The sequence below is a fragment of the Anas platyrhynchos genome, chromosome 1, assembly GCF_047663525.1.
Source record: "Anas platyrhynchos isolate ZD024472 breed Pekin duck chromosome 1, IASCAAS_PekinDuck_T2T, whole genome shotgun sequence".
Lineage (NCBI taxonomy): Eukaryota > Metazoa > Chordata > Aves > Anseriformes > Anatidae > Anas > Anas platyrhynchos.
In genome coordinates this window covers 129920990-129934343 of record NC_092587.1, presented here as the reverse complement: position 1 = coordinate 129934343, position 13354 = coordinate 129920990, and the positions used below count along the sequence as shown (strand labels likewise).

Below are 13354 nucleotides of genomic sequence, written 5' to 3'. Positions count from 1 at the left end.
AATCATTCTTCATCAAAAAACTTTATTGCTTTTTAAACAAAAGTTTTGTAACAATAAATACATGCCTTTGCTAAAAGCATGCACAACAACACTTTGAAAATGTTATATGCTGTTTAGATCTGTTTCATTGCTCTTCTTCCCCTGATAATTGCAGTTCTCACCTCTTAAAAAGAAAACACAAAAATAGCAAAATTGTAGACACCATTACCTCAAGGCCACTGTCCACTCAGCTATCAAGAGTAATTTTTAACCCTCAGAAAGCAGCCAAGCAGGACAATCAGAATATAATATATTAAGAAAGCCTCCTCTGAAACCACCTGACCAGCCAGAGCTTCCCGAGTTTAGAAGGCTTACGGGAATTATGGTACAGATGTTGGCTGGCACTAGAGAAGGAGAGGCCAGAGGCGGGATTCGTAATTCTCAGTCCTTTCTTTGGCCTGCACTGAGTGGGAGGAAAGGTGGATTTTGTTTCTTTGGGATCCTACTGGATAACAGTGAGGGGAGAACTGGCAAGTCATGAATGTGCAGAGTGGGAAGAGCATGTCCCTGGCACACCTTGAGAAATTTCCTGCTGCTCCCTGGAGCTGAATCTGAATTTCAAGACTGCAGGGTTGATCCCGGTTTGCCTTGCACCCTAGTGGAGATGAAAACAGACAAACCACTGGGAAGAAAAGCAGGTAAACAAAGGGCCATTTGCAAATTGAGTTGGCTCTCTTTCAAATGCATACAGAAGCAGACAGGAGCACTTCTGAAAAAATTCCCCCCTTTGAGAGCCGTAGGGCATGGGGTTCATAGCTGCATAATCTCACTAGCTGTTGCTCCGAAGGCAACTATAAATATCAGGTTGTTGCAAGAAAACCCACAAAGGTTTCCTGTTTCTTATGGTTCAAGATAAAGGTTGCACACAGCATGGGCTCTGTTCTTTAGAGCAGTTGTTCTCTAACGGGCTAGAGTGAAAGATCTACAATTAACTCAATTTCAAGCAGCTTATAACTTTTCAAAGTAATTAAAGTCACTTGGCACAAACGGCTGTGCCACCAGAAACTGAAAAGCGCAAAACTGTGGGCGGATTTGGTACAAAGCACGGTCCCACCTCCAAGAAGAGAAAAAGCACAAGACATGAGTTTCTCCTAGTGGGGAGAACCACAGGCTGGTTTGCAACCTCAGTGAAACAATGAACATGGCTGTGCTTCAGCTCAGAGCAAAGGCTGGCTGCTAGCTGCTGCTGCAGCAGTGGAGATTTCTGAGGCTGTGTCAAGAACCTGGGGGAAAATGTTGATTACACTTGTTAACCTGATCTAAGAAAAAAAAAAAAGATCTGGGGAATAAAAAAGAATGACCTTTCAGCACAGTAATCTATCCACCATGGTGGATTGCATCTCCTGCACTTTCCTCTTCTGGTGGCTTCTTTCCAGCTCGTTCCCCCTGGAAACAAGAGGCGTTTGAGCGATGCAAGAGAGAAGCAGTGAGTCAGTGTGCACGGTACCGCAGCGGCTGCCCTGCTGCTGTGTGCGTAGATGTATCTGAGCAGCTGTGGAGCACGCTCCCAGTGCCGGCGAGGAGGAGCAGCTTTGGCAACGCAGAGACAGCGTGGGCTGGGGAGAGCAGAGAAGTGGTGTGCACGCTCTGGGGACCCTGTGCAGGCACAGCATGTGCTGAGAGCTGAACCTCAGCTTGCTCTAGTGATGCAGCTACGTAAGCTCAAAGCCTGAGCTGAAGACAAGGGTGTTGCACTGATGTGAACCGACTTGGAGATAAAAATCACCTCATCTGCTCTTGTACCAGGTCCCACTGGGGATGCTGCTGACACGGCTTTGAGGTTTGTGCTTGGCAGAGCTTCAGGTAGGGCACAGAGAAATGCGAGGAACTTGTGCTGGTGTGCACAGTTTCAGCATCTCCCTTCAGCTGACAGACCAGGCATCCTTCTTAAGAGGAAGGCATGAGCTTGTGCTGCTTCTAAGAAGCTGTATGCAGAGGCGCTGAAGGAGATGGCTGCTGTCCCTCGGTGAGGCTGCAGCACCCCCAGCACCTCTCCCAGGCAGAAAGCAACAAACAAGTCTGGGACTGGATCACTCAAACTTGTCTCACCACAAGCTTCTCTGCTTTTTTCCACCATGTGACAGAAAGGCAGTACCGCACCTGACAAAAAAAAAAAAAAAAAAGTCAGTTTCCAAAGGCTGATGAACAACCCCCAGACTCTGCTGGTGAAAAGGAAGTAAGCGTGAGCTGCTGTGTGAAGCGTTATTTAGCTCATCTCACAGGGGAACCACACTTACATCCAGTTTTTCTAGCCCTGATACTGGAGCCCTTGAACTGAAGCTGAGAGTAAGCTTCGTTTGGACCCATTTGGAAGTAGGAAATGCTCATCCTTACTTGGGTGGAGGGCAGTCACATTCACTAAGACACCACTACGCAGTAGTGCTATACAGCAGGTCTCTTTGTTGCTTTAACCTCCATGGCATGAAATCCTCAAGTAAGGCCTAGTGTTTGCATTGGACTTTCACCACTGAATTTTGCCTGAAAGCATACATACACTTCACAAGCTCTTTCTTTTAAGTCTTAAAACAAAGTGCAGAAACTCTTGCTCAGCTGCCCCCTAGCTTAGTGGCTGTTAAATTTCACAGACACTTTACTTTATGAAATTCTCACAGTTCCCTTTCTGTCCAGAAGTATTCTAGTCCTGATCAGACCAGGCAACTGGATACCCCCTCATCTTTAAGCCCATTTTATAGTTAAAACCAAAGTGTTCCTCCTATTTCCTCCCCTGAGAAAGCCAGGCTGGGCAGATTTACCTTGAATATGCCTAATACACACCAACAGGATCTTCACAGAGTTCAATGGCTTCATTCATTTAAAGCACTTACACAGCAACTACAGCTTCCTTTTGTAATAATCTTATGTGCTTTCCCCATACTCGGGGCTAATTTCTGCCTATTTGTCCAAAACATTTCCCTTTCAGCTCATCCTGATGCATTTTGAGGGGGTTCTGTTTTTATCTTAGATTTCTTTATTCTTGATGACAATTTGGCCACGTCTGCCCCAAGTATCTGTGCACACGCAAGGTAAGTAATTCCATTAAAGACATGCAGAGGACTGTAAGGGATGTCCGCCATCTGACGCACATTGGCAGCTCACCCTACTCTGCACCTTGTGAGCTCACTGAGACATCCACGGCAGCCTTTCCTCATTTCCAGGTTGCTCCATAGCCTGAAGGGATACCCACCCACATTTTCCAGACCATAGGGTAGTCAGGATGGGACTAGTCCTCTCTCCTACTGATGAAGCAAGATCCCTGCAGTGACTGAAATGCAGAAGACACGTGGCCACAGAGGGAAAGAAAAGGAATAGAACCGAGTCTGTCTGCCTTATACAACACACAAGTAGCCAAACCACCAATTATTTAAAACACGTGGGGGATGGGGCAGCACCACACTCCAATTCGCAGGTACTGCTGCTATCGAGTCAGATGCAGGATGCTTGTGTATGGGACATGGCTCAGGTCCATATCACATCCTGTTCCTGGGCCGAGGCTGCAGCCTAGCAGCAAGCACAAGGAGCAGGCAGCAGGACTGAGAGCACTTCACCTGACCGATGTCCTGCTCTGTGATCACTTTGAGAACCCCCTGGCAAAGCGTGCAGCTGTCAGCTGGACAGGCCTCAGGGGATCTCAGCAGATCGCGCCTGACCCAAGGTGGGCAGGGCGTTAAACTTTTGTAAAATGAAGCATCTCACCCAGGATGTAGTAGTTTAGATGGCTGATAAAAGTCTCTTTGAAGTAAGATTTTGGTTTCAGGTTGCACCTAGAGTGATAAGTGAGAGCACTGCTGTGGAAAGTAGCTATCCCGTTCCTCCCTTGTCCCACCTGCAACTGCCATAGGGTGAGTCAGTTCAGCTGGAGGAGCTGGCAAAAAACAACCCTGCAAAACATAGGAAAAAAAGAAAAAATATCATTAGATCAGCCACTGTATCCTCTCATCCTCTAGCCAGACAATTACCAATTCAAGGCAGAAAGAAAAGCCAAGAAGCCTTTGGAAAGAAAATCATTTGGAAGGGCTTCCTATTAGCTGATGTGTAATGCAAACCCACAGCCTCAGGGGCCCAGGTAAGGAAAGGCAGCAGCTGAGCCTCAGGTACACCTTTCCTTTTGCCAACACTGTTATGGGAAAGTATTCTTTGCCAGTAAGGCAGGCACATTTTAAACAGCCAGGGATATTTACTCAGTGATTTCCTATCATAACCCTTCAGGCTCCAAGGCTCCCATGTGAGCTCCTTTCACAAGGTCTTGATTGAGCTAATGTCTCATGGGCACTCAAGTCACTACAGCAGGAGACATTTCTCTGTAGGTAGAGGGTGGGATCTGCAAAAAGATTGATGTACCCTTCCATGTCCTGATCTCTACACAATGCTCTGCAGAGGAGAATGGTCAGCCTGGGTTTCTTTTGACACAGAGGTGTTTGCTCTCTTACAAAGCAGGGACCAAACCCTTCCACCAGGCTGCATAATCTTACTCAAGAAATCTGGAAACATAGGTCTATGCAGCTAAAGTGGAGAAAGCAGAAAAATACTACACCCATACAAAAATCTGGGGCAAAAAATAGATCCTGTTGCCGGAGTGGCCTGCACTCTGACATGTCCCTGTTAAACCCAGTGGAATGCAGAGATACCGAGGAAAGCAAGCATACTCAGTCCATGTACCTCATTTCTTGGCTGCACTGCTCTACTCTCTGTAGTCAAGTGTAGTGTTTTTGTTTTGGTTTTGTTTTGTTTTGTTTTTCCAAATGCCATTTTAATGATTAGGATGTAGTTTGTACTGCAGCAGAATTTCCTCTGCTAAGAGTGGATTCATCTCTGGTGCATGTAAATGGGCTTTTTAACTCTGCAAGGAACACTTTGTGCATTTGTGTTTTATTTACATGTATCTCAAAATTAACTGTGCTTGACATGAGCCCTGACACAAAGAGATTTCCCAAATGCTAAGGGCAATCCAAAGTCACTAATCACTTTGGCAAATCCTCGCTATAATGGTGCCTGATTTAAAGCCCAATAAAGTCAATGGAAAGAATTTCCTCTGACTTCATTGTCTGTCAGCCACGTTCATAAAATTCCCATTCATGTCTGTACAAGATACCTAAGCACAGGTATGACAGGACAGGTTGCAGAAGGTTGTCAAACCACTCCCATAAAAGGTTGCCAGATGACTACTGCTTTTGCTTTCCAATCACAAGCCCATTGGGCTCTCCAGGTTTGTATGTCACTCATGTCTACTCCTAAGGATGGAGACCTGCCAGTTGTTTGCCATGGCTTCCACCAGTCCACAGTGCTCTGATCATCTTCGTTACAAAAACAGAGTTTGGTTTAAAATGGTGTTTTCTGTTAGGTGGGAAGACCCTCTTTGTCTCCACATCAGACAGCAAGAAGATCTCTACCTGGCAGAGCTCCCCCAGGAGGTGCCTCCTCTGTTGCCCCCCTGAAAGAAGCCTTCCTGCTTCTGCAAGAAATAGTTCCAGGTGTGTGAGTCTACCTCCAGCAACAGGAAAGTAGAGGAGCAAACTCCTAAATGAGACAATATTGCTCAAGCCTGCTTTTAAATGCATGCAAGAACACGATGATGACCGGCACGTCTTTGACGCGTGCATTCACATTGCACTGGCACACTCAAGCCTTGGTCTTCTTCTCCGAGTTCTCTTTTTAAGTAATGCTTTTCCATCAGTACCACTGAATGCTTCTGTTACTTTCCACAGATGACACTTCTTCCTCTGGATAGTTACTCAGAGGCTGGGTCCCAAGAGAAAGAGGGAAAAATCTAACCTGGGTAATTGTGCAGAGTGAGGGAACGTGTCCCATGTGTCACCCATGCTGCTCCGCACCTCTGTCAGCATGCAAAGCTGCACACCAGTCGGCACATACACATCTTTTCACCTGGGCTACCAGGCTTCACCTAAAAGACAGCAAAACATCAAATCTCACTGCCTAACACTGACACAGCTCAGCCTTCATAGTTTAAGAAACTGGAGTCAACACCTAACCCTTTCATTCTAACTGGAAATAACCTCTCTGAGAAACTGTGATGCAATTTAGGAAGAAATTCCCCATATTTGGCAACAAACTTGCCTCATTCCAGAAACCTTAAATCACACTGCCTAACCACAGGCATACTTTTGATCTGAACATTAACTCTTTTTCTTTCATTAAAGGAAATATAATCATTTCTGCTGATTTCCATGTCTGAGAAGAGACAGGGGGACCCAGCTGGGAATTTCAACTTTTTGTCTGATTCATTCCTTTGCCTAATTTCCCATCTTCCTAAATAAACATCCTTCATCCTAGATGTGAAAAGAAATGCTTTCATTTTTGCTTTGCAGAAATTATATTAATTACATTAAAATAAGTCTCAGCTATGAAAACAGGCAATGTAACTGACAAGTAACTGCCTGCATATACATTGCTAAAGAGAATTGACAGAAAAGCCATAAAACTAAGGCCTGGGCTCTGTTGTCACTGTTTTTCTTTATCAGCATTGTTGAGCCATTGTCCTGCAAGCTCTGTGTCTATATTTACATAGACAGATATGTCTGTGTAATAATGTCAATTATTTGGAAGAAAGGAAGAAGCTGCCAGAAAGAAAGAAAGACAGATAAATGATTGTTAGTTTCTCATATCTAGCAAGTAAACAAAGAGGGAAATAAATCTTTTCTTGTTCATTTTCTCCTTTTTAGATATAGAACTTCAAAGAATCACCCAATTTGCAGAGATAAGGCTGTCCTTAAAAGCAAGTGAGAGCCTGTAGTCAAGAATGTGCAAGTTGATTAGTCAGGTTGCTACTAAGTTTGGGGAATGAATTAACTCTGCTGCCAAATATGGGCAGATTTTTTTTCCCCCAGTCAGATTTATCTGGCTGGAAATGTTGTATTGCCTTGCTATTTCAAGGCAATCTTGAAATTTACAATGTGCCCTGAATGTAGTCACAGGAGTAAAGAAAAAAATCTTGTGCACAGTATATTAGTGCCGATTACAGAGCTTGAGGTTTTGTTGTGACACTGAGCTCTCCCAGGCAACTTTTTAAACAGATCTGCTATGAAAGGCGACACTCATTTTTTTTCCAAGGGGAGTTGATGAAACAGGTCAAGAAGCCATAGGACTTAGGCAGCTCTTTTCCTCAGCCAGTTTCCTGATGTAGACCTGAAAAGTATGCCACTAAAGTTTTCTGCACCCAAGCTGAGGAGTCCAATCCTTCACTCCACCTCTTTGGTGTAATACAAGTCATTTGCCCCTAGGCAATGAACCTTGCCTGCCACAGCCCAGCATATATGCCTGCAGCTGACTTCTTCAGGAAAGCAGCTGCTGTGAACCTGAACCTTACCCTGTACTCCGCCCCCCTTTTTGCATCCACCTATTTCACAGAACTTTCAAGAAAATCCACTTTTCTTCCCATAACCTCCATTTGTTTTTAACCAAAAAAATAATGAACAGGAAACTAATGAGCAATAGCCATTTATTGCTTAAGCTACCCCCGTGCTTTATTACTTGGCTTCCCAATCAGGGAGCCTGCTTTTTTACAGTTCTCATTTCATTTTTGGAACGGTTTCTCAAGCTCCTCCTCCCTGGCAAGGGTCCCTGCTCTCCCTCTGTGCTCTGGGTGGCAGCAGGTCCGGCACCACCAGCCATCCTCTCCTGCCAAGCCATTCTGAAATACACTTCCAGCTTGGGCTCAGCTCTCACTGTTGCCTCCACCAATATTTTGGATGATTCCCACATTTCTGACATGTCTTTGCATCCCCCTTTTTTCTTTGGCATTAGAACTGCCTGGATGGAAAGCCTGCCTGCTAGCAGCAATTTGCTCTCTCTACTGTTTGCAGCTGGCCAAGTTCAATAAACACTGGCTTGATGTACCTGGTCTAACATGTTGCATGCAGGCACTTGTGCTGGAATCATGCACCCACTACCGTGCCTGCTGCATGAGCAGAGGGCCGTAGCTGGCTCCTCACTTTGACTGTGGAAGAACCCAGCAGCAGGAGGTACAGGTACAGATTTTCAGGTTACAGGCCAAGGATGTTGAACCTACACACTGTTCTCCTTCCTATGAGGAGCACATGAGCCTCAGCATCCTCAAACCTTGCTACAGAGAGCAGGGTTGCTCCTGTAGGTAAGCAGCTGCACGTCCATACAAATGCAAGCATCATCTTGGCAGCCAGCAGTCGGGGATGGAGAGGACAGGATAACATACAACAGGAAGGCAAGGTTGTAAACAAAGGAAAAGGGAAGCGTTTGAGCAGAACATCCAACTTCCATGAGAATTTAACTATTTAGTCCCTCCAATGCTGTATCATAGTTTCAAGACAGTGACGTGCTCTTTCCAGTGAGCAATGGTGTGCCAGAAGATAAAGTCTATATTTTACAGTGTGCAATTGTTTGTACAGTACAGGCAGGCCTTGTTCCACTATGTGCTGAACAAATACAGTGGGGAATAGCTCCCAAAAGGGCATGCAGTCACTGTGTGTGTGTGGGAGAGGGGGGAAGGATGGAGAGCACACACAGAAGGACAAGTTGCTGAGAGAGCGCATGCTCCTTGCTCAGCACCCATTCTTCTTGACATTACCTGTGCTTCAAAGACTCAAAGTAATTGCAGCCTTGTGCATGTTGTTGTTCTCTGCCCCAAGGCCAGCAGTTCAATGATGTAATCTCAATTCCTCTGCAAATTTTGATAGCTGTGACCCCTATCACCATAAAGCTGCTCCACTCAGCAATGTAGGCAGATTTGTAAAGGCAGCAGGACATACTGTCTCTTTCCCCTCTCTAGCAATGACAAATGATCCTGCCCAGCTGAACATGGGCTTTCCCACCAGGAAGTCTGTTCAGTAACATGTGGCTGTGTGGGACTTATTTTTACAAGACAGATGGAGCCTTCAGTTCTCATATATATGTTTTAATATCTCATTGTTTATATGAGAAACTAAGTGTTCTTTAAATTGAGGTCCTTTTATTCCAGGGGTAGACACTGCCAGAAGCAGTAATACTTGATAAGTTCTGGGCAATAACATGATCTTGGAGCAGGGACAGTTCACTCACTTTTGAATTTTACTTAGATCATATTTAACTGTTTCCAAATAATACCTTTTTTTCTTTTCCCAAGGTAGGGGTTATTTTAATGTAGGAAAAACAGCTTCTAACAGAGGCCAAGATTAGCCACTGGAACAAATGTAAAAGGAGAAAAGTGGATTCTCACTTTGGCCTTCAAACTAAGCAGAAAGATACACTCTGGCCAGAATTACTTTGAGGCTCAAAGCACTGTTAACTAGTAACTCTGCCATACAGGGAAGCCAGAGAGGACTCAACATATGTGATCTTCTTTGTAGCTCCTCCATACCTGCTTCATACCCAATATAATCCTTTATCTTGGTGCAGATACCCATCTCACAGGGGCAGGCTGGCAGAAGCCAAGCGGGGAAGATATGTAGCCACATCAAGTGACCAGGAATAGTCACAGTTCCTGAGGCTAAGAGGAAGGTGCTCCAGCATCCTTGTAGCTCCCCAGTACATAGAATCATTTAGGTTGGAAAACACCTCTAAGATCATCAAGTCCAACCATTAACCAACACTGCCAAGTCTACCAGTAAACCACATCCCTCAGCTCTACCTCTACATGTTATTTGCAGAACTCCAGGGACAGTGACTCTAATTCCCTGGGTAGCCTATCCCAGTGCCTCACAGACAGAGTTTTGGTATCTGAGGTCCTCACAGCATGCAATAACAGCTTTTCTTTGGATGTTTTGGGAGCAGAAAACTTCCGTGGGAGAGGTATGAAGCAAGGAACAGATGCTTCTGCCTATGCAAGCAGTGGCAGACACGAAGGCACTCGTTCCAGTCTTCATGCTTCTCAGGTACAAGACATCTTCCAGACCCCAAACTGCATTCCCTTCTGTGCAAAGTAGTTTGTCAGGTAAATGCCCTGATTACAAAGATAAAATTCCCGTCTGGATCAAGAGGGGAAAGTAGGGAAGGAAAGGAGCAGGTTGTCTTTCTACTAGAGTTTCCTGAGTGTATTTATCCTTTGTGGAGCCAGTTTGCCCTGGACAGTTGTCTATAAGATCTCCCCTGCTAAACCATATACCTAAACACCACATCCACAGCTCTCTTAAAAATCCCCAGGGATGGCAACTTCACCACTTCCCTGGGCAGCCTGTTCCAATGCCCAACCACCCTTCTGGCAAAGAAATTCTCTTAATATCCAGTCTAAACTTCACTTAGTGCAACATGAGTCCATTGCCTCACATCCTATCACTTGGCACCTGAGAAAAGGAGCTGATGCAGTATCATTTATTTTGTCTGCTCTCTAACAAATCAGTATGTATATAGCTATGTCTATACAGCTTCAATCTCCAAATTACTATGCTGGTTGGGAGGATTATTTTTTAAAGATTTAATATAATACAGTACAAATGAGAATTTGGAAACACAAAGCATGCTCTACAGCACAGAAGCTTATTCGTTTCTCACATGGGAAATCCGTAGGCTACCATATGCACTTTTGTGACACTTTTTCCAGACTGAGCAGCTTCCTTAGATCAAGCAAAAATCTATAATATTATTTCAGAGTCTAGAATGAAGTATCAGATTTTAAGAAATATGGAAACATTTTATGTTCGCTTAAACTTCTTTTTATGACAATGAGATTTTCAAAGGTTTCCTGAAACCCACCTTTATTTCTAACCATCCTCCAAATAGAATGTAATAATGAAGTGGTTAGAATCAGAAGACCACTAAAATATGGAGGTGGAAAATCAGATCTGATGTACAGTATTTTACAAAGAGATGTATGATGTATCACAGAGAAAAAGCTTAAAGAAGAGCTATTCACAGACAGATTTCATGGAAAAAGTATCCAATAAGTAACATTATCTGTAATATGATTCCGTAATTATACTATCTTTTAAAGAGATGGCCATGAGTGACAATTTCCAAAGTGATAATTACCATGAACGTGTCTTCTCAGTGCATGGGGAGAGCTAAGTTGGATGCTTGTTGCTCAGGATAAAAATCTGTGGGTGACAAATATTAGGTACCACTCTGCCTGGGCAAGCAGCAATATTTCCTTTTACTCTTGTATTACTGTAATATTCTCAATACTTCAAAAACTTCACACTTCTGAACTGATTCATCTGATCACTCAATGAAAGTGTAGCTTTAAGGTTTTTTTGTGGGTTTTTTTTTTTTTTTTTTTTTTTTTTTTTTTTAATAAGGGAAAACAGCATAAAAATATGTTAAAATTTATCAAACTGATTTGAGAAGACCTCAAATCTACAAGTACCTTGGGTTTCAAAAACATTATAGGAGCTACCTACTGTAGTGCCATCAAGGATATTTATGTTTTGATTAAAATGTAGCTTGACATTGCTTGTTAGAACATGCAAATGGCTTAGTAACATTTATAAAGAGTTGGAAATGATCCTTTATTTCCTCAATGATAAATCTGGTTCCATGCTTTGTGTAGGACTTAGATCTAGTCACCAGTTGTGCTACAACTTTTTCTAAAAAACTACAAGTTTTTTAGAAAAAAAAAAATCAATTTAATTCAGAAGACTGTGCCTAATAGATTTAACTTCAAATGTGACTAATTTTAAAATTTCTTACCGTGTCATTTGGATTCACAGGAACGAGCATTTACACTTTGGTTTGGGTTGGACTTTCTGAAGGCCAACACTTTCCAAACAACATCTATTAGAAGGTCTTATTATTCAGTGAAGCGCAGTCTAGCCAAACTGTTTTCCAGGGAAAAAATAAGCACATCAGACTCCACAACCACAACATCACAGGGCAGTGGATCCAAACAGAGAAACCCTGAGGTGACCTGAAATGGAGCTCATGTCAATTAAACAGACCAGAATGACATAAGTGGATGTTTTGGAATCAAAGTGTTTCAGGGTATTTCTTTTTTTGGATTTCTTTGTTCTTTTTTTTTTTTTTTTGAGACAAAATAGAAAATTCAACACTTGCATTCTCTGAAGAAAGAGTTTAGAACTGAAAGTCCCATTACTTTCAAGAAGCTTCAGTGCTCATTAGCACATTAGATGGTAAATGTTTTTTAGATGTTGGTTTGAGTGGATTCATTGCAGATCAAATAAGGTTCCAAAGTATCAAACATCACAGACAAAAAGAGCATGCTAGAAAAAACAAGTGATGGTAATGAACACCATTCCACAAACTGCTGTTAAACAGACTGAGCCCATCCAAATGGCTGAACGCTAAGGAAAATAAATGATTGGTAGTTACATTAGGTTACGTGAAAAACACAACTTATTTAAATAACAGTAGCCGAGTAGAGTTTCTGAAAGGGAAAGAGGAAAAAAGTACTTTATTCCTGGAAAAGGTATACTTAGCATTTTCAAGCAATCATTAGCCAGTTCTATCCCTCTCTAGGCTCTACTGGCTTGCATCTGTTGCATAGATTTAACCATTCAGTGCCATTAGGCAATCAGCGGTAATCAGATGGAGATGCCTTTGGCCCTGCTAGATATTGATGCAGAGGCAAGTAATTAACTCCTAGCTCTCTATGACCTACAGCACGAGCTTGAAGAGTAGGCACACAGCACCTGTACTGTAATCACCTAAATGTGGGTCTCTGAATCTGGTGCTGATGCTGCCAGCCTAGAAGAAAAAGCTGGAGCTATTTGTGTGAGTAATGTGTTCTAGAAGTGTTCATGTGAATAAAAGTCACCTATTCGAGTGAATAAAGCAGTGACAGAAGCTTCAGCAGAACTAGAATCCCATCAAAGTGAATGAAAGTAGCATCCTGTTTGATAAGCATATTAGGCTTACACCTTTGTGGGGCTCAAGTGCTAATAAAACTAATGAGAGAAGAGTCTGAGCTGAGTTACTAAAAGTGTAATTTCTTTTAACGCTCCTTCCCACCCATCACTTATTCTCACTGAGGCACACTTTTACCCATTCTTAGTCCCACTGAAATGGAGAGAGATGCTAACTAATGAGTGATGGTAGTCAAAATCTGCTGGCAGGAATTTAAGAGGAAGAATTGTCTCAGTGAATGCTGCTTTTCTGCTTTTGCTCAGGGAATGGGTGGAACATTAGAGTTTTCCTTCTGGGTTCACATTTTTTGTTTGTTTGTTCGTTTTTTTTTGTTTGTTTGTTTGTTTGTTTGTTTTTAGTAACAGGGTCAAAATCAAATTATCTCTAAAATCCATCTGGTTTTAGGTATAGATTAAACAGTTAAGGGCCTGAATTAAGGACTGCAACCCACTAATCAGAGTGAAACATGGATTTAAGACACGAAGATAAAAACTAACAAATAGCTCCAATATTAAGGAAATTCCTTCATAGCAATTATTTGCTTTTTGAAGCA

General features: G+C 42.9%; 1 long non-coding RNA gene across 1 annotated transcript; it reads right to left on the bottom strand.

Annotated features, from left to right (window-relative positions):
* Positions 1 to 1430: 1430 nt before the first annotated feature.
* LOC119715515 (uncharacterized) lies at positions 1431 to 3336 on the bottom strand. The gene is made up of 2 exons (XR_005262612.2): positions 3224 to 3336; positions 1431 to 2139 (listed from the first exon to the last, which is right to left on the bottom strand). It is a non-coding gene; the product is annotated as an uncharacterized lncRNA (long non-coding RNA).
* Between the last annotated feature and the right edge of the window lie 10018 nt (positions 3337 to 13354).